Genomic DNA, 25602 nt, shown 5'->3' with positions numbered 1-25602 from the left:
TTCATTGGGGAAACTGACGATCCTTCCTAGCCAACTGAATCCACATGGATCCCAGTCACTTTCAAAGCCATTGACTGGCTACGGAAGAAGGGCAAACGCTAGAAGAAGAAGATAGTGTTGGAAGTTCTTGTCATAGCAATAAAGCAGGAACAAGGAATTAAAGAGATACAGATTGGAAGAGAGAAAGTCAAACTCTCACTATTTGCAGATGATATCATAGTACAGATATAAAAACCTAAAGAATCCAGTAGAAAGCTTTTGGAAATTATCAGGCAATATATTAAGATGTCAGGCTACAAAAGTAACATACAAAAGTCAGTGGCATTTCTTTATGTAAACACTTAGTTGGAAGAAGAAATCCAGAAATTCCTTTTACTATAGCAACAAAAAAAAATATCTAGGAATAAATCTAACCAAAGAAGTGAAAGATTTCTATACTAAAAATTAAGTGTCACTTGAGAATTCTCAAAAGGCTAGAAGTGGACCTACCCCCTGACCCTGCAACTCCACTCCTGGGAATATATCCTAAGGAACCAAACACATCTATCCAAAAAGATTTGTATATACCTATGTTCATAGCAGCACAATTTGTAATAGGCAAAACATGGAAGCAACCAAGGTGTCCAACAACAGATAAGTGGCTGAGCAAGTTGTGGTCTATATTCACAATGGAATACTACTCAGCTATTAAAATGGTGACTTCACCGTGTTCAGCCCATCTTGGATGGAGTTTGAAGGAATCAAGTTAAGTGAAATAAATCAGAAACAGAATGATGAATATGGGATAATCTCACTAACAGGCAAAAGATGGTAAACAGGATCACAAGAGAAAACACTAAGCAGAACCTGGACTGGAGTTGGTGTATTGCACCAAAGTAAAAGACTCTGGGAAGGAGGGAGGGTTCAGGTCCTGGAACATGATGGAATAGGAGGACCTAGTGGGGGTTGTATTGTTATGAGGAAAACTGGGAAATGTTATGCTTGTACAATCTATTGTATTTACTGTCAACTATAAAACATTAATCCCCCAATAAAGAAATAACAATAAATAAATAAATAAATAAATAAATAAACTTCACTAAAATACTTAAAAAAAAGAAGAAGTTGAGAAAAACTGAAAGAAAACACAAAGCAGAAATTGACTGAGTTTGGAATATTGTCTGGCACCGTGGTCTCCTAGTCAAGATCTCAAGATGCCTGCCTCCATGGGTGGCCAACACTATATCGTTTCTTCTCCAAAACAGAAGATTCCTGGTGCATCTGGGTGACAAGTCTATCAGATGGAAACTTGTCTCAAGTGGCCTCCCCCAGGGCTCTGTTCTGGCTCCTACGCTATTTAATATTTACATCAATGACCTCCCAGAAACTTCTTCAAGGAAGTTCATCTACGCCGATGACATCTGCTGTGCAACTCAGGCATCCAAGTTCGACATCCTCGAGGAAACACTCACGAAAGACATGTCTCTGATATCTGATTACTGTAAAAAATGGCGACTAATCCCTAGCACTGCAAAAACGGTATCATCTGTTTTCCATCTACACCATGCCTCGGCCTCGTGTGAGCTTAATGTGCAGCTTGACGATACGAGAATCCGGCATGAAGCCCAGCCAGTCTATCTTGGCGTCACTCTCGATTGCACTCTGTCATTTCACAAACATCTCATAAAAACTGCAGCAAAGGTGGGCGCGAGGAATCACATCATTGCAAGACTGGCCAGCTCCCGTTGGGGCGCGAGCGCTTCCACACTACTATCATCATCTCTGGCATTATGCTATTCCACTGCAGAATACTGTGCCCCAGGATGGTTCCGTAGCCCCCATGTCCACTTGGTCGATTCCAAATTATATTCCTCCATGAGGATCATTTCTGGAACCATCCGTTCCACCCCGGTTCCATGGCTGCCAGTTCTTAGCCACATCGCCCCGCTAGATAATCGTCAGGATGCAGCATCCTCTAAGTTCATTTCCCACATCTACGCTCGACCGGACCTGCCAATATATGCGGATATCTTCGCCCACCCTGTCCAACGCTTGACGTCTCGTCACCCAATCTGGTCCCCTATGCCTACACTGAACTTCTCTGTTCCAGACTCTTGGAAACAGAGTTGGCAGTCAGCTGAGGTCAAGAACAAACACCTCATCACAAACCCCTGCGAGCGTCAACCCGGCTTTGACCTAGCACGTTATGATCGGGCCCTCCTCCATCGCTATCGAACAGGCCATGGCCGGTGCGCTGCTATGTTCCATCGCTGGGGAGCCAGAGACGACCCGAACTGCCCCTGCAGCTCCAGACAGACTGTGACCCACATAGTCAACGACTGCCACCTCTCCAGATTCAAAGGAGGTCTCGAAACTTTACATCAGGCTCAACCTGACGCTGTTGACTGGCTACGGAAGAAGGGCAAACGCTAGAAGAAGAAGAATTGTACTAAAGTAAAAAAACATATATTCTGGGGGGAAGAGTGGGTAGATTTTTAGCTTCTGTTGGGAGTGGTGTTAAAAAGGAAAAAAAAAAACAACAGAGTTTGAAATGGCCATGCACTTTCACCTACACCTGAACTCTGTTTCCTACTTGCTGTGAACATAGATGAGATACTGGACACTCTGCATTGTTTTCTCATCTTGTTGTGATGGTAGTTTTCTCTTACAGAGTTGTTTTGAAACCCAAATGACATTATAGCCATGCGTGTTTTGGGAGCTGGGGAAATATCTCAGTCTGTAGAGCACCAGCGTACAGTTCCCACGACGGCAGGTTCCATGACCACTAGTCTGTATGTCCAGACTCATCCTTTCTTTCTCATTCTCTCATAAAAAATAAAAAAATAAATGTAAATTAAAAAAGACTCAAGACATTCCTGGTATACTTGTTAATTTTCTGAAGTGTGTAACTAATGCAGGTCCTAATCCCAAATGAAACTGAATTGAAAATTGTTTGTTTTAATATTACATAAGATATTTCTCTTTATAATGTTGTCAAACAGAACCAACTCTGAACATTTTCATTGTCACTTCAACTACGTTAGACCACAATGAAAACCAGCCCTTTTGCTGTAATTCAACAGTTGAAATAGAATTTAAAATCAGATTAGTTATTAAAAGGTATAAAAACCTTTCAAAAGTTTGACATTATGACATGCATATTTATTCATCACTCTCACTAACAAACTGTGCTCTAACCCAAAGAAAAAGATCTGTAATTTGCTAATAATGGAATTCTATTTTCTATAATAATCATTCCTACATGAAAACTAGAGAAAAATATTTCAGTACATCAACATGAAAAAAACTGCATCTAAATATTATGTAAATTAAGTCAAGAAACTGTGTTAAAGACATTCATAATTGTAGGATACAGTTGTGACACTTGGAAAAAAATTATAGCTGAGAGAACATCTGTATAACCATTTTGTTCCTCTTCCATGAGTTGGTGGATGACTTGTTTTGAAAAATCACTGTTTATCTATATAGAAAAGAGTCAACATAACTAGCATATATTGTCTCCCTGCTACATACAGGTCTGCTCCTATGTTACGGATGTTTCATGTCTTTATAAAAAATTTTATTAGTGATTTAATAATGATTAATATGATTGTAAGATACCAGGGGTACAATTCCACACAGTTCCCACCATCAGAGTCCCGTGTCCCCTCCCCTCCATTGGAAGCTTCACTGTTCTGTAACCCTCTGGAGTCTGGACTCTGTTTCTGCTGTCTTTCCTTGATTTCACTTGCCTTTTTCTGTTAACTAATTAATCTTTATTTTTTTAAGTTTTATTTGCTTTTTTAAACAGCATTTTTATTATCTTTATTGATTAGATAGAGACAGCCAAGAGTCTAGAGGGGGAGAGAGTGATAGAGTGGGAGATATCCAGAGAGACACCTGCAGCACAGCTTCACCGCTCACAAAGCGTTCCCCCCTGCAGTTGGGGACCGGGGACTCAAACCCAGGTACTTGCTCACTGTAACATGTGCGTTCGCCCAGGTGCACCACCACCTGGCCCCTTCAAGTTTTATTTATAAAATGGAAATACCGACAAGACCGTAGGACAAGAGGGTTACAACTCCACACAATTGCCACCCCCCCCCCCCCCAGAGTCCCATAGCCCGTCCCCTTCACTGACAGATTCCCTGTTCTTTATCCCTCTGGGAGTCTGGACCCAGGGTCATACTCAGAGTATATGGGGTGCAGAACGTGGGAGGTCTGGCTTCTGTAATTGCTTCTCTGCTGATTTTTGATAGGACAGAGGTGAAGTGAGAGTGGATAGGGAGACAGAGAGGAAGAGAAAAAGAGGAACATGTGAAACTCTGCTTCACCATCCTTGAAGCCTCCTCCCTGCATTTGAGGACCAAGGGCTTGAACCCGGCTCTTGAGCAGAACAGCACCTGCACTCAGCCAGGTGCCACCGCCCCACTCTCACTTTTGTTTTTATTTCTTAGGCACTTTTTTTTTGTCATAAGTGTGGTTTAACTGCTCCAGACTGACTTTTTCAGATAAAAAACAAAGAAAGGTCCATCCAAGATTGGCTAAGTCAGAAACAGAAGGATGAATATGGGAAGATCTTACTCTCAGGCAGAATTTGAAAAAAAAATATCAGAAGAGAAAACACAAGTAGAACCTGAACTGGAATTGGCGTATTGCACCAAAGTAAAAGACTGTGGGTGGGGAGAATACAGGTCCAAGAAGGACGACAGAGGACCTAGTGGGGGTTGTATTGTCATATGGGAAACTGGGAAACGTTATGCATGTACAAACTACTGTATTTACTGTGGAATGTAAAACATTAAGTCCCCAATAAAGAGATTAAAAAAAAAAGGAAAGAAAGAAAGACAGAAAGAGATGGGGTTAACAGTTAACTATGTCTATATATTGTCTTCAAGTTTGGCCTTTGTTCCTTTTTTTTTTAACCAGAGCCCTGCTTAGCTCTGGTTTATGGTGGTGCAGGAGATTAAACCTGGGGCTTTGGAGCCTCAGGCAGGAGAGTCTCTTTGCATAGTCACTGTGCTGTCTACCCTACTTCTAGTTTGGGAGCTACTCTTTACCCTAATCTAACTTTCTAGCTTTCTTCTCAACTGTGACCACCTTCCACCTGCATGTTAGCTGTCAGGAAAAAATTACTGAAGTCATGGGCCCCCTTGGAACATACCTAAAATAGACCTCCTAGCTTCTTCCTACACCAAGAAGCCTAAATTCAACTGCTGTGTTCCTAACTTTGAGTTCCTATTTATTTAAAAAAAATCGTTCTGCTTTATATCTTACTGCTTTCCAGCCATCAAGTTCCAGACGCTACTATGATGCCATCCTGACTTCCCTGGCTTCACCAGTGTGTCCTGGAACCTCCCCTCCCCAGAGCCCTGCCCGACTAGGGACAGAAAGAGACAGGCTGGGGGTGTGGATCCACCTGCCAATACCCATGTCCAGTGGAGAAGCAATTACAGAAGCCGGAACTCCCAACTTCTGCTCCTCATAAAGAATTTGGATCCATCCTCCCAGAGGGATAAAGAATAGGGAAGCTTCCAGTGGAGGGGATGGAGTATGGCACACTGGTGGAGGAAGTTGTGTGAATTGTACCCCTCTTATGCCACAATGCTGTGTATCCATATTGAATCACTATTAATAATAATAAAAGAGTGTGGGGAGCCACATGTGCCCTCAAGGTTGCTATTGGCATGGCCATAGAGTTTATGTTAAAGATAGTTCTTGGGAGTCGGGCGGTGGTGCAGCGGGTTTAGCGCAGGTGGCGCTAAGTGCAAGAACTGGCTGAGGATCCCAGTTTGAGCTCCTGGCTCCCCACCTGCAGGGGAGTCGCTTCACAGGCGGTGAAGCAGGTCTGCAGGTGTCTCTTTCTCTCCTCTTCTCTGTCTTCCCCTCCTCTCTCCATTTCTCTCTGTTCTATCCAACAACCACAATATCAGTAACAACAACAATATAATTACAACAATAAAACAACTAGGGCAACAAAAGGCAAAATACAAAAAAAAAAAAAAATCTCGCTTCCCTACACCTTAGAGTCCTTGTTAAAAGATAAGTGCTTTTTCCCCATGAATCACCCAGGACCTTCCAGATAATGGCTGACTACCATGACAAATAATATAAAATAATAATGATAAATGAATAGGAAAGATACATCCCCCAATACTCAGTTGGCTAAGGCACCAAACCTCTTTTTCAATAAAGTATTCAAATCAGATGCCCTGCTGACCACGAGAAGCAGATTGTTTGTGTTTCTTCCACAGGAATCCTGGAAAAAACCATCTGGACCCCTGCACACCCTGACATCATCCACTAGATGGCACGACTACAGTGACACACCCCCCGAAACCCTAGATGTCACCTGACGCGATCTGAAGAACCTGATTCACAGACTCCAAGGACAGAACCTTTTTACTGCCTGTCTGCCTTTCCTGCTTCTGCTTTGACCTGTCACGTTTTGGCAGTTCCAGCTCACAATCTACAGAAAAGCGGAATTCCAGAGGCTGACCTTCCTCATGCAGCATCTCATCCCCTGCCATTTCTCCCCCTAGTCGCCTACTTTGGACTGAGACTTCTATCGGACTTGCAGGTACTTTAGACAATTTTACAGCAGCTTCCTTCCCTTCACGTTGCTGGTTTTTCATAGACTGACCCTGAGTATTTCACAGACTTTACACACTGTTGCCCTGGGCATTAGATAAAAGGAAAGGGGGAGATGCTGGGAAATTGTGCCCATGCAGTCACATCTGCCATGTTGTCCCCTCAGGCTACTGCTAGCTCCCGCGAGAGTTGGGACATTCTCGGGAGTGCCTGTTCAGCCATGTTGTGCTCTCAGGACATTGTCTATATCCCCGCAATATTTGGAGTGCTCTGGTTACTCCTCCCCCTTTACATTCTCACAGAGTTATCATCCTACCCTGAAGTGCTCTGGTCACTCCTCCCCTTCCCATTCTCACAGAGTTATTACCCTACCCTGGAGTGCTCTGGTCACTCCTCCCCTTCCCATTCTCACAGAGTTATTACCCTACCCTGGAGTGCTCTGGTCACTCCTCCCCTTCCCATTCTCACAGAGTTATTATCCTACCCTGGAGTGCTCTGGTTACTCCTCCCCTTCCCATTCTCACAGAGTTATCATCCTACCCTGGAGTGCTCTGGTCACTCTTCCCCTTCCCATTCTCACAGAGTTATCATCCTACCCTGGAGTGCTCTGGTCACTCCTCCCCCCTCCCATTCTCACAGAGTTATTATCCTACCCTGGAGTGCTATGGTTACTCCTCCCCCCTCCAATTCTCATGAGAGTTAGCATCCTATCCTGAAGTGCTCTGGTCACTCCTCCCCCTTCCCATTCTTGCGAGAGCTGCTCCTATAAAAGCCCTTCTTCTTCCGCACCTCGTTCTCTCGCCAGCCCTTCACTCCAGTGTTCAGACGCAGGAAAGGTTACTGCGTGAGGCGGCCATTTTCACTACCTCCACGTGGCCCAACCTGCTTCTCGAGCACCCAACTCTGAGGTGCCAGCGCAAATAAAGATTTGTGTTCCCTCTTCGCTCCGGACCTCCTCTCTCTCTTCTCCATGGCATACAACAACGAAAGAGAGGCTGAAAAATAAGAAAACACTAAGCAGAACTGGAGTTGGTGTATTGCACCAAAGTCAAAGACTCTGGGTTGAGGGGGAGGGTTCAAGTCTTGGAACATGATGGCAGAGGAGGACCTAGTGGGGGATGAATGTGAAAAACTGAGAAATGTTATGCACGTACAAACTACTGGACTTTACTGTCGGTTATTACTCCCCCCCATAAAGAAAAAAAGATTAGTACAAGAAAAAAAATGTATACACAGATATCCCTCACACAAATGCAACAAAATTCAACAGCATACTTATCCCTGGGAAGCAAAGATAAATATGTTATACCACACTGTCAGAAAAAAAGTTAGAAATCATAAGCTCATTTGAAAATGCCTGTGATCTCTTACATGTGTCCAACAGGAACGTTTACGATCCCTGGCCAACAGACGTGAAAAGAATGCACTGCACGTGGCACAAAGCTCAAGGACCTGCCCAAAGATCCTGGTTCGAGCCCCCGGTTCCCCACCTGCGGGGGAGTCGCTTCACAGGCCACAGGCGGTGAAGCAAGTCTGCAGGTGTCTGTCTTTCTCTCCCCCTCTCTGTCTTCCCCTCCTCTCTCCATTTCTCTCTGTCCTATCCAACAATGACGACAACAATAGTAATTACAACAAGAAAACAAGAAGTGTAACAAAATGGAATAAATACATAAATATTTGTTTTTAAAAAAGCAATCGTCCTGCAGCTAGAATCGAGGTCACTGGGGAGGTGGAAGTGGATGAAAAGCAGTATACTGTAGGGGGTCTCTCAAGGGGCTGTGTGTCTATTTCTTCTGAAGAGTGCTAACTGCGGGGTTATACTAAAGGCAGGTTGTACACTTTTCTATATGCATATTATATTTCAATAAAAAGCAAAAATAAAAAGAGAAAAAGTAGATGCTTCTGGTAACAATTTTATTTATTTATTTATTTATACCAGAGCACTGCTCCGCTCTGGCTTATGGTGGTACTGGGGATTAAACCTGGGACTTTGGAGCTTCAGGCATGAAAGTCTGTTTGCATATGCTATCTATCCTGAATTTTTTATCTTTATTTATTATTATTGGATAGACACAGAGAGAAATTGAGAGGGAAGGGCAAGAGAGAGAGAGAGAGAGAGGAGAAGAGAGACAGAGAAACACCTGCAGCCCTGCTGCACCACTCCTGAAATCTTCCCCCTGCAGGTGGGGACCAGGGGCTTGAACCCAGGTCCGTGAGCACTGTAGTATGTGTGCTTTGCCAGGTGCACCGCCATCTAGCCACTCTGATAGAAATTTTATTTTATTTTTTATATTTATTTATTTTCCTTTTTGTTGCCCTTCTTGTTGTAGTTATTATTGTTGTTGTTACTGATGCCATTGTTGGATAGGACAGAGAGAAATGGAGAGAGAAGGAGAAGACAGAGGGGGGAGAGAAAGACAGACACCTGCAGACCTGCTTCACCGCCTGTGAAGCGAATCCCCTGCAGGTGGGGAGCCAGGAGCTCGAACTGGGATCCTTATGGCAGTCCTTGTGCTTTGCACCATGTGCACTTAACCCACTGTGCACAACTCCCAGAAATTTTATTTTTTTTAAGATTTTATTTATTTATTAATGAGACAGTTGGAGAGAGAAAGAAGCAGACGTCACTCGGCACAGTGCCATCGGGGACTGAACTCAGGACCTCATTCATGAGAGTCCAGTGCTCTATCCATTGTGCCATCTCCGGGGCCACTGAGAGCAATTTTACAGGTTAAACTTTTTCTAAATTTCTGATTCCCAGGAAACCTTGCAGGGGAAAAAACGAAAATGATGTTATTCTTATGTGAGAATCTCAGCAGTGAAAACATATACTTGCTCTACAGAGAGGCTAAGTGCAGCACAACTGTGTGGAAGGAAGGAATTTCTGTATATGTGAATTTCACTTAAACCCAAGAACAGCGAGGGCTTTATATACTCACATGGGGTTCCAACTGGAAAGAAAGAAAAATCTGTCTTTGGAGAGTAACCTGTGACGCCTCCAGTAATGAAGCTGGCAAGAACGCAGGAAGATGGACTCTGGGCCCAGAAGTCTGCAGACTTTAAGGGAGAACTTTATTTAAGAGTTAACTCAAAACAGCTGTACTCTGTCATCAGAACACAATTCCACAAGTACCCTAACACTTGAGAAAACTCAGCAAGCAATGTGGCCTCACTAATCCTTAAGAGACCTAATCAACATAACGAGTGCCACCCCAGCATGCTGCGCTTCAGACTGTGTTCACAGACTTCAGGTGTGGAATGACAACCCTTCAGCTTCATCACTTGGGTGAGACCTTTCCTTTCATAGCATTCTCTAATTCCATTCCAGGTGGTTCACTTTCTAACAAAGTCCCCAAACCTAGATATAGACCAGGTCCCCTGAGATAGAGCCTATGTCCACACATGTCCATAAACCAGGGAAAAATATATACCTGAAAGCAGAAGTACACAAGAGTCTGCAGTAAATACCCCCCAACACTTCATCTGAACTATTCCAGCCTTTAGGTCCATGATTGTTCAACAATTTGTTTGGCTTTGTATGTTAACTCTCTTTTCAACCACCAGGTTCCAGATGCTACCATGATGCCAACCAGGCTTCCCTGGACAGACAACCCCACCAATGTGTCCTGGAGCTCTACTTCCCCAGAGCCCTGCCCCACTAGGGAAAGAGAGAGACAGGCTGGGAGTATGGATCCACCTGTCAACGCCCATGTTCAGCAGGGAAGCAATTACAGAAGCCAGACCTTCCACCTTCTGCATCCCACAGTGACCCTGGGTCCATGCTCCCAGAGGGATAGAGAATAGGAAAGCTGTCAGGGGAGGGGATGGGATACGGAGTTCTGGGGGTGGGAACTGTGTGGAGTTGTACCCCTGCTATCCTACGGTTTTTGTTAATGTCTCTTTTCTTAAATAAATAAATAAATTTTTTAAAAAGAGAGAGATTTCTTTCATGGCTCCAGGGTTGTGTTCTCTCGCTGTCTATCTCTCCTCGGAATCTCTTCCAATGCCTGTCTTTAGGGATACTGCTTTGTACTTCACGAAAAGCCCCGTTAAACTCAATTTCATCTCTAGTCTTGGGTATGTCCAGTTGGAAATGATTCTTAAACTTCTTAACTATGTGGGTTAAAGCATTTAAAGAAAATCTGAGGACGATTTAGAGGATTTAGAAATTATCTTTCCATTTCTGTTAGGAACACACTTGATTCTTTGTTAGAAAATGTTTGGGGCAACAAGGGCAACAAAAGGGAATAAATTTTTTTAAAAAAAAAAAAGAAGAAAACGTTTGGAGGGAGAGGAGGGCAGGGGTCTGGGTGGTAGCGCAGCAGGTTAAGTGCACATAGTATGAAGCACAAGGACCTGCACAAGGATCCGGGTTCAGGTCCCCACTCCCCACCTGCAGGGGCGTCGCTTCACAGATGGTGAAGCAGGTCTGCCGGAGGAGGTATCTCTCTGCCTCTCTCCTTCTCTGTCTCTCCCCTTCTACTCTCAATTTCTTTCTGTCCTATCCAATAAAATGGAAAAAAAAGAAAGTGTTTAAGAAAATAATTAACTGCCCCTTTCTAATTACTTGAAATTACTTCTTCCCCCAAAGACAGTGACTAAATAAGGTGTGTGTGTGTGTGTGTGTGTGTGTGTGTGTGTGTGTGTGTGTGTGTGTGTGTGTGTGTGTGTGTGTTCATTTACCCCCTGGGTGCAGAAACAATACTGAGAGTTTCTCTTTAACGTGTGATATATTCTGTGCCCACCAGAACATGTAAGCTCCAAGACACAGTGAATGTGCATTCTATGGGTCTGTTGGAAAAGTATGATGTACTATTTCTTGTTTTCTACCCAAAAATGCACCATGACTTTTCTGACAGCCCAATAACTTTATGGATTTAACTTTTCTCCATAAAGTCTATGTGCTAATTCAGGAAAAATAGCTCTGATTTTTGATAAGGAGGAACAGGACATTCAGATTATCTGAGCTTTGTGCCTACAAGATTTCAACACCATTCCTGAAGAATTCCATATTTCTTTATTGATTGATACAGGATGAGAGACAGAGAGCAGAGAAGTAGAGAGATATAAAATGGTGAGAGACAGAGAAGGAAGGAGAAACTCCACAGCACTGTGTCATCATTCCTGAAGGTGGCCCCAAAGAAATGCTCCAGTGTGGCAACCAGGGGCTTGAACTTGGGTTCTCTATGGATATGGATATGGATATTGATACAGATATGGATATGGATACAGATATCTCTATGGATATGGCTATCTCTATAAATATGGATATGGATATCTCTATAGATATGGATATGGATATCTCTATAGACATGGATATGGATATCTCTATAGATATGGATATGGATATCTCTATAGACATGGATATGGATATCTCTATAGATATGGATATGGATATCTCTATGGATATGGATATCTCTATGGATATGGCTATCTCTATAGATATGGATATAGATATCTCTATAGTTATGGATATGGATACGGATATGGATATCTCTATAGACATGGATATGGATATCTCTATGGATATGGATATCTCTATAGACATGGATATGGATATCTCTATGGATATGGATATGGCTATCTCTATAGACATGGATATAGATATCTCTATAGATATGGATATAGATATCTCTATAGATATGGATATAGATATCTCTATAGATATGGATATGGATATCTCTATGGATATGGCTATCTCTATAGATATGGATATAGATATCTCTATGGATATGGATATGGCTATCTCTATAGACATGGATATAGATATCTCTATAGATATGGATATAGATATCTCTATAGATATGGATATAGATATCTCTATAGATATGGATATCTCTATAGATATGGATATGGATATCTCTATGGATATGGCTATCTCTATAGATATGGATATAGATATCTCTATAGATATGGATATAGATATCTCTATAGATATGGATATCTCTATAGATATGGATATCTCTTTGGCTATGGCTATCTCTATAGATATGGATATAGATATCTCTATAGACATGGATATGGATATCTCTATAGATATGGATATGGCTATCTCTATGGATACAGATATCTCTATGGATATGGATATAGATATCTCTATAGATATGGATATCTCTATAGATGTGGATATAGATATCTCTATAGATATGGATATGGATACGGATATGGATATCTCTATGAATATGGATATGGATATCTCTATGGATATGGATATCTCTATAGATATGGATATGGATATCTCTATAGATATGGATATAGATATCTCTATAGACATGGATATGGATATCTCTATGGATATGGATATGGATATCTCTATGAATATGGATATGGATATCTCTATGGATATGGATATCTCTATGAATATGGATATGGATATCTCTATGGATATGGATATGGATATCTCTATGGATATGGATATCTCTATGAATATGGATATGGATATCTCTATGGATATGGATATCTCTATGGATATGGATATTTTTATGGATATGGATATCTCTATGGATATAGATATCTCTATAGATATGGATATGGCTATCTACATAGACATGGATATGGATATATCTATAGACATGGATATGGATATCTCTATGGATATGGATATCTCTATGAATATGGATATGAATATCTCTATGAATATGGATATCTTTATGGATATGGATATCTCTATAGATAAGGTCAAATAAAGAAATCTTTAATATATAGTACTCACAGGGTGGGGGCAGTAACACAGTGGCTTAAGTGCACATGGCACGAAGCACAAGGACAGGCATAAGGATCCCGGTTCAAGCCCCTGACTCCCCACCTGCAGGGGTGTCGCTTCACAAGCGGTGAAGCAGGTCTGCAGGTGGCAAAAAATTGCCTCCAGGAGCAGTGGATTCATAGTGCAGGCAACGAGCCCCAGCAATAATCCTGGAGACAATAATTAATTGATTAATTAATTAAAATATAGTAATCACATGTAATTTACATATTGGAAATAATAAGAATTAAAAATAAATGTTTTCTTTCAATGAAAGAGAGAGGGATCAGAGCACTGGTCAACTCTGGTTTATGAGGGTGCTGGGGATTGAGCCTGGGACCTAAGTAACAGGCATGAAAGTCTTTTGCTGTTTCCCAAGCCCACAATAAAAGAATCGAAGTGGTAAAATTATATCATTTAAGAAGACAAAGGATAGTTTTTACAACCATAGCATAAATTCTACTCTGAGATGATGTGACTCATACTTCAAATAAAGAGAACTGGTAAATTTGGAATGAGAGCTTTCCATCCAGAGCGGAGTCACTCTCAAAGCTTCTGTTACGGTGTGTATTCTCTCTGGAGCCTATAGTCACTTCAACACACGTTTGAAATAGCAAAGGGGCCACCTGATTTTCTGCATCATCGCAAACATCTAGTTCAGTTTCTGAAATCTCAGTAGTCAGTCAGTACACGTGTGAAAGAAACTATTCTTCATAAAATATCCAAGTCGCAGAACATCTTCAATGGCTCAGATTCAGTCACAAAGAAAACAAAAGCAACAATGAAAAGCTCTGAACAGCCGAAGGCACCAGGACTAAAAGAGAAACACTCCTCATGGAGAGGAAGATCTTCCTATGTCAACACATCAGGCCAAGGGATAACCACCAAAATCTACTAAGATCTCCCCAAATTCAGCAACCAAAACCAAACAGCCTTATCTAAAAATGGGGAACCTATGGACAGAAACTTCGCCTAAGAGATCCAAGAGACCAACAGACATATTAAAATTTGTTCCAAGTCACTGACTGTCAGAGAAATTCAAAGAAAGACAATGAGGGCCCCTTTGCAACTGTGTCATACATTAAGAAGGATGCTAATTACAAAGACAGGTGCAGATGCAGAGAAAAAGGAGCCCTTCTGCACTGCCAGGGGGAATGGAATGCACATCAGCCCCTCTCCCATGGAAAACAGACCAGAGATGTCTCAGAGCACCAGAAGTGGACCCACATGCGACCCTGCAATTCTTCTCCTGGAGATATAGCCAAAGGACACAAAAACTTTTACGTGAAGAGATCTGTGTAGACCTCTGTTCACAGCAGCACAATCTGATGTATACTTGTTCTCATGGGGAAGGGAGGGGGTCACAGAACTTTGTTGGTAGGTGTGGTGTAGAACTAATCATGTCATCTTGTCAGCTATTATCAAGCCACTAATAAAAAAGAAAAATATATATTGTGCTCAAGTTATTCCAAGGAAATACCTGGTTTGCAAAATCTTTTCATTTCAACGTTGTGAAGTCTTCCTTTATCAGACACAAGTTGGGGATGGGGGAGGGGGAATGCCCACAGACCAACTGTGCTAAGTCATGCCGCTGAAATATTACAAAACCATGTACCCAGGGTCAGGTGATAGTGCACCTGATTGAGCACACGTGCTACAAAGCACAAGGTCCTGGGTTCAAGTCCCCCGGTCTCCACCTGCAGGGGGAAAGCTTTGCAAACGGCGAAATAGTGCTTCAGTTGTGTCTCTCCCTCTCTATCAACCCCTTCCCTCTTGCTTGCTGGCTGTCTCTATCCAATAAATAAATAAAGATCATTTAAAAATAAACTTAAACTAAGAAAGAAAACAAAAACATATGCCCTCCAAAAGGCAAAGGCAACGATCCTGGAAGCTGTCATAGAGCACATAAAAACAGCAATTGTGGGAGTCGGGCTGTAGCGCAGCGGGTTAAGCACAGGTGGCGCAAAGCACAAGGACCGGCATAAGGATCCCGGTTCGAACCCCGGGTCCCCACCTGCAGGTGAGTCGCTTCACAGGAGGTGAAGCAGGTCTGCAGGTGTCTGTCTTTCTCTCCCCCTCTCTGTCTTCCCCTCCTCTCTCCATTTCTCTCTGTCCTATCCAACAACGATAATAACTACAACAATAAAACAACAAGGGCAACAAAAGGGAATAAATAAATAAAATAAATGAAAAAATTTAAAAAAATTCAAAAAACAGCAATTGTATTTGGGTTCAAGGAAGAAAAAACCTTCTAAGACAAGACATCTACCACCATTAGACATGTTATTACAAAATACTGTATTTCCCAGTAAGCACATACAGGTGGTTCTGTTGTTATCAGTAGTAATGCTCTTATATCAAAGTTGTTATTATTGTTATACATATTTTGAAAAGTTCTTCTCAAATCATGTTATTAGGGGTTAATTATTTGTCATAGAGTTACTAGCCTATGGGTACATGTCCTAATGTCTCTGTGATACGTGTCTGCAAAATACTGGCATGCCCAACTTGAATGGATCTCATTCTTTCTAAATATCTGCAGTGACAGCAAATTGTTTCTTTCAAAAGTAGGAAATACTTCTGTAAAAAATCTAAAAAAAGATTTAGGCCATGGCTAGTGAAATAGGTGTAGACTTCAAAGACTGTGTGAGTCCTATCGGAACTTACAGAATTTTTTCAAGGTTGTTTTCAAATACTCAAGTTTATTCTGATGTAGTTTGAAGAGAATTTTGTTAAATTTTATTTTAAAAGTTTTCCAGAAGGTCCAGGAGACGGATCACGGGACAGAGCAGCTCACACCGTGTTATTTGTGAAGCCAGGGTTCGAGGAGTCCTGGTCCTTCAGGGGAGCGCCCTGGACAGCGTGAGGACACTCTGTGCTGGGACAGCGTGCTGGTCTCTGTCTTCTCTGTCTGTCCCACTCTCTTCCTTTTCTTCTCACCAAATGGAGGAGTATAAATATTGACCTAAGGAGGCCACTCAGCAACACAGCAGTAGATGCACTAGACTCTGGGTTAATTCCCTTATTCCACATTTAAAAAACAAACAAATAAATAAATAATTGCCTATAACTTCAACTTTCAAAACATTGCAAAAATGTTTTTATAATTGTGACATATGAATTTCTAGAGAATCTTTTGAGAATATATATAGAGACAGATGTGTGTATATATATATATGTATATATATAAATCAGGTAAAAATAATTTGATAACTAAATCTTATTGCTTAAGCAATGTATATAATTTTCTGGAAATCAGGGTAAATTTCAACTTTTAACCAAAAACTGTCCTTCAGAATCCCGGTTTCTCTCTCCCTGTGGCTGGGAATCATATTTTGGTACAATATAATTACTACTGGTCTCTCCTTACTGTCAAAAATTATGCATTTCTTAGTCATCTTAAACTTAGAGTTGTAAAATAAAGTGCTGATTTCTACCAGTTATGCCCTATGAAAAGAATATTGACTTCATATCATGGCTGGGCATTTCAATTACATACAGAACTACCTGCACTTTGTGAAAAGTTTCAGAACAGAATATAAATCAATACATATATTGAATTCGCTAAGAGTTTCCTGCCTTGCAGTCAACAGTTCAATACCTTTTCAAAAGCAAGTCTACTCTGATGACAATTCAAAGGGACAAGCTAGCTGCCTACATCCCATTTTTCAGCACAGCACAATGCACTTGCCTTCAGATGCTGCTTCTCCCTGAGGCAAACACACACTTAAGCATGGTGTGAAATTAAATGCTGAGACAGGATGAAGCATAGCCCTGATCTGCCAGAAATCCCTCCTTTTTCTTTTTCTTTTTTTTTTTTTTTTTTGTTTGCTTCTTTTTTTCCCTTTCTTTCTGGGGCTTCTTTCTGAGTGTCGGTGCCTGCACTATGAATCCACTGCACCTGGAGGCTTTTTTTCTTTCTTCCCTTTTTTTGTTGCCCTTGTAGTTTATCGTTGTTGCTGCTTTTATTATTTTTATTGTTGTTGGACAGGACAGAGAGAAATGGAGAGAGGAGGGGAAGACAGAAAGGGGGAGAGAAAGACAGACACCTGCAGACCTGCTTCACCACTTGTGAAGCGACCCCCCCTGCAGGTGGGGAGCCGGGGGCTCGAACCAGGATCCTTCTGTGGGTCCTTGTGCTTGGTGCCATGTGTGTTTAACCCGCTGTGCTACTTACTGCCCAGCCCTCCAAAATCCTCCCTTATTAATATGAGCAATGCCACGCAAGTGACCTGCTGTGTCTGAATCATTCCACTCACTGGACCTCTGACAAGTACCCACCAAACAGAGGTAAAGACGTTTCTCGACTGTCCCAAGATCTAGTCTTAAGAAAACTTTGTGCTGTAGTGTTCCAGAACTCAGGGTGGGAAGGTTCTGTTTGTAAAAGCAAACAATGCTTCTTCTTTAGCTTGAGTAGACAATTGATCCTAATAATAAATTTCTATGCTTTGGTCAAGTCTGTATCTGGGTCAAATCAGCCCTTGAGGCAAGGAAAAAATATCCTTGTGCCAGGGTGAGTCAATGCAGAATATGAACAAGGCTCCTGAGTCAATAGATACTAACAAGGACTGTTCTGACCTTCACTTGAAAACTGTTTATGAAGGAAGGAGTCTCAGAGCTGAAGTGTCTCTCTTGTGAAGGCGGGAGTGTGAGGATATTAACTGGGGTTCTTCAAAGCCTCTTCTAAGGACATGAAAAGGCATTTTTTAAAGGGGTTGGGAGGTAGCACAACGGGTGTCTGTCTTTCCCACTTCAACGGCACACGATCGATCACTCCAGAGACAAAATTTCACTTTTGCGGGTGTGTTAACATGAACAACACCCGGTCCTCTTTCGTGAGCTGGGCGGGAGGTACTACGAAAAGCATACATTTATAGAAAAGTGTTTTCCTGAGGTTGATTTTTTTAAAACAAATTTTGTAATATTTATGTAGATTATTTGTATTGTACAGTGTAGACTGAAAAATTCACTCCCCGATCTTATCTGATGGGCCTTGTATGTAGCGAGTGTTTGATAATGGCAGAGACATCCCTGGAAGCACGGTCTTGGAGACCTCTGCCTTTCCAGGCTCCTACCATTAGCCGCTCACCTGTCAGCTGCGATTTTGCTGCGACACTTCTGACTCTAGAAGTCCCCAGCTGAGTCAGAGTGCTACTCTGTGCTTACTGCTTCCCAGGCATTTGCAACACAATCTGTATTTTCACTGCAATAGCCCACTAAGATGTCCCAAGCAACTTATCCTGAATTCCTTACCTTAAATTTTATAAAACTTTAAGAGTAGAAACAAATCCTTTGAGGATAGACAAAAGCTTCCTAACAAGGAAAAAGTAACAGCAGAGTGAAGATAAAGTAACTAAGGCGGTCCAGTGGCATATATGCACAACTCCACCACTCCTGGAAGCCATCTTTTTCTATCTTTTTGGCAGAGGGAAGGAGAGAGAGAGAGAGAGAGAGAGAGAGAGAGAGAGAGAGAGAAAGCTTAGAAAAAGGAAGACACCTGCAGAACTCTTCCGCAGCTGGTGAAAATTCCCCCTGCATGTGAGGGCTAGGGGCTTGAGCTTGAGTCCTTAAATATGGTACTATGCATATGTACTCAACCACGTGATCCAGCACACAGACATCCCCACGATGCTAATTAAAAAGTTTAAATTCCAAGCATGTCGGTTTGTCAAAAGACATGCTATCCTCTCTGTTTCTGCCATGGTCTAATTTTTTAAATATTTGATTTACTTTATTGTAATGGGGGTGGTACGGAGAGAAAGTCAAGGCACTACTCAGGTCTGGTTTATGAAAGTTTTATTTTTCTGCATGTGGGTATGCAGTTGTTTCAGCACCATGTGTTGAAGAGGTCTTTTGGGGGGCCGGGCGGTGGTGCAGCGGGTTAAGTGCACATGGCAGGAAGCACAAGGACCAGCACAAGGATCCCGGTTCGAGCCCCCGGTTCCCCACCTGCAGGGAGGTCACTTCACAAGCAGTGAAGCAGGTCTGCAGGTGTCTGTCTTTCTCTCCTCCTCTGTCTTCCCCTCTTCTCTCAATTTCTCTCCGTCCTATCCAACAACAACAGCAATGGCAACAATAACAACAGGGGAAACAAAATGGGAAAAAATGGCCACCAGGAGCAGTGGATTCATAGTGCAGGCACTGAAACCCAGAGATAACCCAAAGCCCCCCCCCCCAAGAGGTCTTTTTTTTTCTCATTGAATGTTTTATTGTGGTAGGTGATTATATATTTGTGAGCTTATTTCTGGGCTTTCAACTCAGCTCCAATGGTCCCAGTGTCCATATTCACTCTAGCACCAGGATGTTTTTAACTGCCATTGCTCTGCACTGTGAATTGAAATTGGGGAGTGTGATGCTGTCGTTTTATTATTATTTTCTCAAAAGTGCTTTGGCTATTCATGTTTGTTGTTTGCTTTATGGTCCCACACACATTTTTTAATTCGACTTTCAATTTCACTGAAAATGTTATTGGTGTATTGACAAGTATTGCATTCAAACTATAAATTGCTTTTGGGAGGATGGCCATTTTAATAAGGTTTATTCTTCCAGGCTGTGCATGAGGAACATGCTTTCATCTCTTGATGTCAGCTCCCATTCCTTGTCTCCCTGTTCTTCCACCTTCTTTGTGAATGGACTCTGAGGTTTTCTGTTTTGTGGGGTTCTATTATAATTGGGATTAAGTCTTTGAATCCCTTTCCTCTGATTTGTCATGTTTATATAGAAGTGACACAAACTTATTGGTATTAAATTTGTTTCTTGCTGCTTTACTAAATCTATCAATCGTTTCCAGTAGTTTTTTTTTTTTCTTTTCTTTTCTTTTTTACTGGAGTCTTTGGGATATTCTATGTATACTATCATGTTATCAGTGAATGATTATAGATTGATTTTTTTGTTTTTTTAAAATATTTATTTTCCCTTTTGTTGCCCTTTTTGTTTTTATTGTTGTAGTTACTATTGTTGTTGTTATTGATGTCATTGTTGTTGGATAGGGCAGAGGGAAATGGAGAGAAGAGAGGAAGACAGCGAGGGGGAGAGAAAGACAGACACCTGCAGACCTGCTTCACCACCTGTGAAGCGACTCCCCTGCAGGTGGGGAGCCGGGGGCTCGAACCAGAATCCTTAGCCAGTCCTTGCACTTCACACCACATGTGCTTAACCTGCTGCGCTACTACCCGACTCCCTATAGATTGATTTTTTTTTTCCTTTCCAGTATCTATGCCTTTTATATATTTTTTATTGCCTGGTTGCAATGGTGAAGGCATCCAGGGATATGCTGAATAACAATGGTACTAGTGGGCATCCTTGTCTTGTTCCAGATTTTTGGAGGGAATCCTTTCTTTTCCCCTGCTGAGGACAGTGTTAGTTGTGATTTTATTATATATGGACTTGGTTATGCTGAGAAATTGTCCTTCGATTCCCAGTTTCTCGAGGAACTTTATAATAACAGATGTTGAATCTTGTCAAATGCCTTTTCTGTACCAACTGATATAATTGTGTGGTTTTTATCTTTATTTTAGTTGATGTGGTATATTATATTGACTGATTTGCAAATGTTGATCCAAGTTTCATTTAGAAGTACACTATGTGGGGGTAGATGCATAATAGTTATGCTAAGAGACTCTCATGCCTGAGACTCCGAAATCCCAGGTTCAGTTCCCCCCACCACCATAAACCAGAGCTGAGCAGTGATCTGGTAAAAAACAAAAAACAAAAATAGAAGTACACTGTTTAATTTCCATATGTTTTTTTTTTTTTTTAAAGGAGGAGTGCTTTATCTTTTTCTTTTTTTTTTTTTCTTTTTTTGCTTCATGGTCAGAAAAATACTTTTTGTCAACTCTTCACATAGTCATTAAGGGTCAGTCCTTGTGCACTGGAATGGAAATTGTTTTCTTCTGGGATAAAGGGTCTGAGTATATCTGTTAGGCTCATCTTATCTATGGCTTTATTTAAGGCCTGGATTTTCTTGGACCTCTTCTGTCCTGATGATCTATCTCTCTACCTCTCTCTGTGAATGGTGTGCTAAGGTCTCTAACTAGCACAGCTGCTGCTGCCATCTCCGTTCAGGCCATCCAGCTCCTGTTTTATGTATTTGGGTGCTGTCTCTTGTAGAGACGCTAGATGTTGAAGGTGGCTGGCATCCTGTGGGAGTGACCCTCCGACCAGAATAGAGTGTCCATCTCTGTCTCTCATCCCTTCTCTGCCTGAAGCTCTATCTCATCTGATAAAAGCTCTTCTTGCCCTTCTCCCCAAATCGTTGGCTTCATTGAGCTCTGTCATGGAGTTAGTCTGAAGCAATGACTCCATAGGGGGCCACTTGGATAATCTCTGGAAATATCCAGTACTGAAGTCAAGACTTCTATTGAGAGGTCCGGGCAGTGATGCACACAACTAAACACACATAGTAAAAATAAACAAACAAATAAACAAATAAAGAGTGAAAATTGAAGTCGTATTCTCTTGTCCATAAAGGGTAATGAACTGGGAATCGGGCGGTACCACAGCGGGTTAAGCGGACATGGCACAAAGTGCAAGGACCTGTGTAAGGACCCTGGTTCGAGCCCCCAGCCCCCCACCTGTGGGGGAGTCATTTCACAGGCGGTGAAGCAGGTCTGCAGGCATCTGTCTTTCTTGCCCCCTCTCTATCTTCCCCTCCACTCTCCATCTCTCTCTGTCCTATCCAACAACAAGGACATCAATAACAACAGCAATAAAAAAGGGCAACAAAAGGGAATGAATAAATATTTTAAAAAATAATTTTAAACAGACAGAATTAGATTAAGTGAAAAATTCTTAAGAACTGAAATTGCTGACATTCACAAGTCCCAGTTAACTATTAAACAGAATGTAACCAAGTCTAAGAGTTTCTCTGCTTTGCCAGAAGGTAACCTTAGCTGAAGAGATGAGTGTTCTGGAACAGCTTAACCACAGCGAGCATTATTCTGTTTCAGCCAACGCCAAAATGTGGTTGCTGTTAGCACTGGCAAGCTTGATATCTGCACTTGGAACAGCACACGGTTTCTTTGGACAGTTAAATATTAAAAACCCTGAAGCAACCATGAATATTGTAAGTTACTGGGGGAAAAAAATCTATGAAAAGTGAGCTTTAGAATCATGCTTTAGAATCATGCCATGCTTTAGAATCATGTTGGGCTACGCTATTACATGACAAATTAAACAGAATAATATCAAGTTATTTGATGCACTAAAAAAAAGAAGCGCAAGGACTGGTGTAAGGATCCCTCCTCACCTGCAGGGGGGTCGCTTCGCAGGTGGTGAAGCAGGTCTGCAGGTGTCTGTCTTTCTCTCCCCCTCTCTGTCTTCCCTTCCTCTCTCTATTTCTCTGTGTCCTATCCAATAATGACGACATCATCAACAACAACAATGAAAAACAAGGGCAACAAAAAGGGAAATAAAAAATTTTAAATTATAAATAAATAAACAAAAAGGGTAATGAACTATACTGGGGGGGTTATCATCAAATTATGCATTCATACTTTCTCTTTTAAAATTTTATTTTCATTTTATTTATTGGCTAGAGACAACCAGAAAATAATAGGAAGGGGAGCAGAGAGTGAGAGAGACAGAGAGACACCTGTAGCCTTGTTTCATTTCTCACAAAGCTTTCCCCCTGCAGGTGGGGGCCAGGGGCAATGTGCACTCAACCAGATGCACCAACACCAAGCCTCACTCATTCATTTATTCATTCATTCGTTCATGACATACAATTTGGGGTGATTTAAAGTGTAGGAGAGAGAGGTAAGATTCAAGCAACTCACTTTCAGTGAATGATCTCTTCAATACTAGTCTTTCCCTTCCCTCCCCCTGGATCTAATGTGCTCAGAAAAGGTACAAGCACGTCAGCCAAGGTGCCAGCTCAGGACAGTCAAATATTCCTCTCTCTCTCTCTCTCTCTCTCTCTCACCGACATTAACAGGACAGTCAAATACTCCCCCCCCTCTCTCTCACCGACATTAACAGGACAGTCAAATACTCCCCTCTCTCTCTCTCACCGACATTAACAGGACAGTCAAATACTCCCCTCTCTCTCTCTCACCGACATTAACAGGACAGTCAAATACTCCCCTCTCTCTCTCTCACCGACATTAACAGGACAGTCAAATACTCCCCCCCCTCTCACCGACATTAACAGGACAGTCAAATACTCCCCTCTCTCTCTCTCACTGACATTAACAGGACAGTCAAATACTCCCCTCTCTCTCTCTCACCGACATTAACAGGACAGTCAAATACTCCCCTCTCTCTCTCTCTCACCAACATTAACAGGACAGTCAAATACTCCCCCCCCTCTCTCTCACCGACATTAACATTTCACACACTCTCTGGCATCTACATTTCTATGAATTCATGTTTAAATAAGTCCCACTTCAAATTGCAATCCCACATACACCTGACTGTGAAAAGTAGAATCATTTCAGATAAGTTTTAGATTGTGAAGGGATCTGGGAGATCAAGACTTCAAGAAGAAGATGAAATCCATACAGACCAGAAGACTACAAACTTAGAGAAAGACTCCTTCATGTAACTTTCATTGAAAGATCAGAGAGGGAGGGAGGGAGGGAGAGAGAGGTAAAGGGAGAGGGAGAAGGAGAGGGAGAAGGCGAGGGAGAGGGAGAGGGAGAGGGAGAGGGAGAGGGAGAGGGAGAGGGAGAGGGAGAGGGAGAGGTAGAAGGAGAGGGAGAAGGCGAGGGAGAGGGAGAGGGAGAGGGAGAGGGAGAGGGAGAGGGAGAGGGAGAGGGAGAGGGAGAGGGAGAGGGAGAGGGAGAGGGAGAGGGAGAGGTAGAAGGAGAGGGAGAAGGCGAGGGAGAGGGAGAGGGAGAGGGAGAGGGAGAGGGAGAGGGCGAGGGCGAGGGCGAGGGCGAGGGCGAGGGCGAGGGAGTGGAGAGGAGAGGAGAGGAGAGGAGAGGGAGAGGGAGAGGGAGAGGGAGAGGGAGAGGGAGAGGGAGAGGGAGAGGGAGAGGGAGAGGGAGAGGGAGAGGGAGAGGGAGAGGGAGAGGGAGAGGGAGAGGGAGAGGGAGAGGGAGAGGGAGAGGGAGAGGGAGAGGGAGAGGGAGAGGAGAGGAGAGGGAGAGGGAGAGGGAGAGGGAGAGGGAGAGGGAGAGGGAGAGGTCCACCTCTTGTGAATGTCCCCCTTACAGGGGCTTGAACCTGGGTCCTAAGCACAGTAATCTGTACGTTCTGCCAGGCACAGCACTGCCCAGTCCCTTTTCATGTGATTCTAGTCCATCTAACTCAGCAGTTCATTCACCTGCAGGAGCCGCACACCCCAGACTCCATTCTCTGGTCAGGGACTCTTGCCGCACTGAACTCAGAAGGTTCTGGCCTCGGGAAAGCTAGCTGATCATCTCCTAGACTGTATCCTCCCTGTATGTCTGCAGTTCACAGGCCATGAAGAACAAAGCAATATAAAATGAAGACAGAGGATTTCTCAACCAATTCCTGAAAATATTAGAAAGGAACCTCCCATATGACCCAACGATCCCTTTCCTTAAGCAGCTTTCCAAAGAACACGAAGCACGTACACAGAGAGAGCTGTGGACATCCCTGCCTGGGGCAGGGCCATTTAGAGTAACCAGTGTTTGGGAACAGCCCAAGTGTCCAACAGCAGGTGAGCAGTTGAGAGGTGGTAGGACATGCACACAGGTAGAGATTCTCCAAGTTTATCACCTATAACTACTCAAAATCTTAAAGCCAATTTTTAAATTAAAAATCAGGAATATTTTCCCCTCTCATATTAACTAGTGATTTATAGGACTGCAAGTTAATAGGAGTGTACATAAACACCATTCCCACCACCAAAAGACTGTGTCCCATCCCATCCCCACCCACCCCGCCCCAGTGAAGCTGAACATCCACCCTCACCCTCACCCCAGAGATTTTTACTTTGGTGCCCTACTCTAAATTCAGTCAAATCCTACTTGGAGTTTCCAGTTCTGTTCTTCTTTCTCAACTTCTGTTGAGTGGGATCATCCCATACTCGTCTTAGCTCAGTTAACATATTTCCTTCTAGCTCCATCCAAGATGGGTCAGAGAAGGTGGGTTCATTGTTCTTCACAGCTGCGTAGTATCCCATGTGTCCTGGAGCTCTGCTTCCCCAGAGCCCTGCCCCAGTAGGGAAAGAGAGAGACAGGCTGGGAGTATGGATCCACCTGTCAACACCCATGTTCAGCGGGGAAGCAATGACAGAAGCCAGACCTTCCACCTTCTGCATCCCACAGTGACCCTGGGTCCATGCTCCCAGAGGGATAGAGAATGGGAAAGCTATCAGGGGA

The 25602-nt window shown here is 42.6% G+C and overlaps 1 protein-coding gene across 1 annotated transcript in view; it reads right to left on the bottom strand.

The window, feature by feature from the left end:
* Positions 1 to 25602, bottom strand: part of RNLS (renalase, FAD dependent amine oxidase) — a 331287-nt gene that overhangs the window by 289832 nt on the left and 15853 nt on the right. The gene's annotated exons all lie outside the window — the stretch shown is intronic.

This window comes from Erinaceus europaeus, chromosome 1 (assembly GCF_950295315.1).
Source record: "Erinaceus europaeus chromosome 1, mEriEur2.1, whole genome shotgun sequence".
In the NCBI taxonomy this organism is placed as follows: Eukaryota; Metazoa; Chordata; class Mammalia; order Eulipotyphla; family Erinaceidae; genus Erinaceus; species Erinaceus europaeus.
This window is presented reverse-complemented; position numbering and strand designations above follow the sequence as displayed.